Source organism: Neophocaena asiaeorientalis, unplaced genomic scaffold, assembly GCF_003031525.2.
Source record: "Neophocaena asiaeorientalis asiaeorientalis breed wild unplaced genomic scaffold, Neophocaena_asiaeorientalis_V1.1 scaffold150, whole genome shotgun sequence".
NCBI lineage: Eukaryota > Metazoa > Chordata > Mammalia > Artiodactyla > Phocoenidae > Neophocaena > Neophocaena asiaeorientalis.
Genome location: NW_020176571.1, coordinates 9,606,529 through 9,610,069, shown reverse-complemented (window position 1 = coordinate 9,610,069; position 3,541 = coordinate 9,606,529). Strand labels below are relative to the sequence as shown.

General features: G+C 48.8%; 1 protein-coding gene across 1 annotated transcript in view; it reads right to left on the bottom strand.

Moving 5' to 3' along the window:
• EMP1 (epithelial membrane protein 1) overlaps nt 1–373 on the bottom strand; it is an 18,421-nt gene extending 18,048 nt beyond the window's left edge. Inside the window, exon 1 of the mRNA XM_024732993.1 lies at nt 215–373. The gene's annotated coding sequence lies outside the window, so the exon portion shown is untranslated. The remainder of the gene's footprint in view (nt 1–214) is intronic.
• Between the last annotated feature and the right edge of the window lie 3,168 nt (nt 374–3,541).

The window sequence follows — 3,541 nt, the reverse complement described above, 5'->3', positions numbered from 1 at the left end:
CCCCCGTCAAACTAGATTTTACTGAACCTTAAGGAAAAAGTTGTCTCGGTGGCCCACTTTTAGCCAAAATTTCGTAGGGTTCATTTCAAAGGGTCATGGAAAAATAGCAAAGGAAAAAAGAAAAAGCAGAGCTCCAGTGAGGTCAGAAGGAGGAGAGCAGTGGGAAGGAAGGAAAGTTCGCTGGGCTTCCGCACAGTGTCGGGAGCTGTCCTACCTGAGGGTCCAGCGACCGAGGTGCCCAGAGTGACAGGAGCTGGTGGCAGGCGTCCGCTCTTCTCGAGGTTTGTGACCACAGTGAGGGGAGGGCTGGCCTCCCGAGGTTATAAGTTGCCTGCGCTGGTGTGCTGGGGTGTGTGATGGGCGGTTTCTTTTCACTGTGCTTTAAAGGAGTTTCTATGAATCAGTCTGGCTTAAAAAAAAAAAAATGTGTTGGTAAGCTACGCCCTGCTAAGCTGGCAGTCCGTCAAGAGAGGCTGGGAGGGAGCCATCAATTCAGAAGAGCCAGTTTAGGCTCCCTGTGACTCAGACACACAGACCACAGTGGAAAAAGGAGTGACATTGCTTCAAATGAGTAACAGGAGTCACACAAATAGATCTGTTTACCGAAGCCCATTCCTCCTCTTCAAAAAGGAGACTTGGTTACCATGGATACAAGCAAAACACAGGTTATCTGCCCACACTTTCATCTGGTGGGGGGCAGGGAGGGGGACAGTGCCCTGCCCACTGACATCCTAGCTAATCATCCCATGAGACTCCCATTCTTCCTCCCCCACCAAATGCATCCGAGGCTGCTCATGGTCGGGGATGATCAGATATACTTCTGATTTACTTCCCTGCCTGGCCCTGGGCACCATCCTGGGGGTGGCTGCGGATGAAGAAGGGAACACACCAGGAGCCCTCAGAACCCGGCCTCTCAGTGGTGGAGAGCTGGCTGGATGGCCCTTTAATTATGCTCCGTGAACGCCCAGCCAGACTCCTCAGGTTCACAGCTGGGAGGAAGTGGTCTAGTTAAGAACTTTGCTCTCTGACCTCCAGGTAATAACCCCCTGGACCTTGCTCCACAGTTGAGCTCCTCGGGCATGATCATCCCAGCCACCGCTCTGCCTCACTCCTCTCTCACTCAGCAATGGAGTCGGGAGTGGCCCTAGAAGTCATGTCATCCCAAGGCCAGGAGTCCGCTGGAGTCCAGAGTCCAGCTGCTCACCACTTAGCTATGTGACTGCATGCCTCCATTTTCTCAGGCACAAGTGGGGTAGACAGTACATTATGGTGAGAAATACACATAGGGAGCGTATAACAACACTTGGTGCATAGTAAGCACTTGGTAAATATTAACTAGAATGAGTATTTTACCGAAGAAGGAACCCAGGCCCAGAGAGGTGAAGTAACTGACCCAAGGAGAACAGCAAATTAGCAGGAACAGCTGCGTTCCAAGTCAGCCACATCCAAGCAACTCTATTTCTGCTGTTCACTGCTGTATCATGACAACTTATTTCAAGTCATATTATTCTCCTAGAGTTATTTATTGATCCATCCAACCAATGCATTTGCACGTAGCCGTGCACTAGGCACTGTTCAGAGCATGGGGTCACGGATGTGAGCAAGATCCCTGTCCTCCTGGAATTTATATTCCATAAAAGACTAGAGGGCTTCCCTGGTGGCGCAGTGGTTGAGAGTCCGCCTGCCGATGCAGGGGACACGGGTTCGTGCCCCGGTCCGGGAAGATCCCACATGCCGCGGAGCGGCTGGGCCCGTGAGCCATGGCCGCTGAGCCTGCGCGTCCAGAGCCTGTGCTCCGCAACGGGAGAGGCCGCAACAGTGAGAGGCCCAAGTACCGCAAAAAAAAAAAAAAGAAAAGAAAAAGAATAGAGAAGGGACGGATGACTATTCAACAAAATGTTTATAAAACTAGTTGGTAAAATTACAGGTGAATTTTTGTTTCTTCTGGGTCACATTTCTATATTTTCCAAATCTTCTGCCATGAACCTACATTACTTTGATTTTTAGGAAAAAACATTTTTTAATGGATAGGAGGGAATATTATCTGAAATGAATAATGGGGAAACAGCACACACACACACACACGCATACTCCATCACTCATTTGATAATAAAAATGTCTGTTTGAGAAAAGCCCCTCCCAGCAGTGGGTTAAGAGTCCCGTGATCTCTGAGCAGCCTAAGCCTCGAGAGTCAGGGTGTCTGGTGGAGAGACCTGGGAACCCTCACGGCTGTAAGGGCAGAATGAAGGCACAGCCTACCTGAGCTGCATGCAGTCTGCCAGCCCATCCCACCCCCGGGCCTTCCCCCATCCTTTGTTGGCTTGCCTTTCACCTCCAAGGCCTTCTGCAAGTTTCAAACTCTCCCTTCCACCAGCAGCATGTGCAGGGGGGCTGGATCCAGGGCTAGAGTCCAGGGATGCTGAGGAGTATGTGGTCTGGTTGCATTTTTTTAAAGAGAAACCTGGGGCTTCCCCTTGAGGGGAGGCAATCTTTCTCCCGCTTCCCTCTCAAGATGAACAGAGGAAAAAAGCAGAAACTTCCATTATGGTACTTGAGCAGAGGAGTCATTTGGTCCTCCTGGATTCTTGGATTCCCACACTGGGTCTGAAAGGGAGAGGCAGTGGATTGAGAAAGGGGTTCTGAAGACAGAACTCAGAGAACGGTTCTACTTTTCCCCTCCCACCACCTGGCAAGGGGGTCAGTGAGTAATCTGCCCTCCTGCAGTTCAAACTTAAAGTGAGTCCATGTCATAGCCTTCCAGGTGGGCCTAGTGAATCTCACATTCCTTTAAACTTCTGGAGATGTTTAGGGTTTGGAGAGAAAATGTTAAATGCTTTGAACAGCACACACACACACACACACACACACACACACACACAGCGGTTGTGTAAATACAATCGTCCCCTGGTATCCACTTGGGGGAGTGGTTCCAGGACACCAAGGATACCAAAATCCAGGGATGCCCAAGTCCCTTATATAAAATGGCATAGTATTTGCATGTCTATGCGCATCTTTCCATATACTTTAAATCATCTTTAGATTACTTGTAATACCTACTGCAACGTAAATGCTAAGTCAACAACAGTAAATGCTACATAATAGATGCCAGTGCACAGCAAATTCAAGTTTTGCTTTTTGGAACTTTCTGGAATTTTTAATTTTTCTGAAGATTTTCAATCTGCGGTTGGTCAACTCCATGGATGCAGAGCCTTCGGATACAGGGGACCTACTGTATTTTTGAAAGATAAATGCCAGTCCAGGATTTCTACAGGCTCGCAATTAACCCTTGAAATGCCACTGAGCTCTCTTTATAAAGTTATCAGGTCTGGGCAGGAAATTGGATCTGTTCTAGCTGAAGCTCCAGCTGCCTCTGCCTCTGGATGTGATTAAAATATTAAGCCAGATTCTTTTCCTGGCCGTGAGCCCGGTGGTTCTGAGACTGCAGATGGTAAAGTGTTCAGGGATCTAAAACCACGTGGGACTGGAGAATGTCACTCTGTCTGCAACACACAGTCTTTTCAAACCATTCAGGGTAATCTAC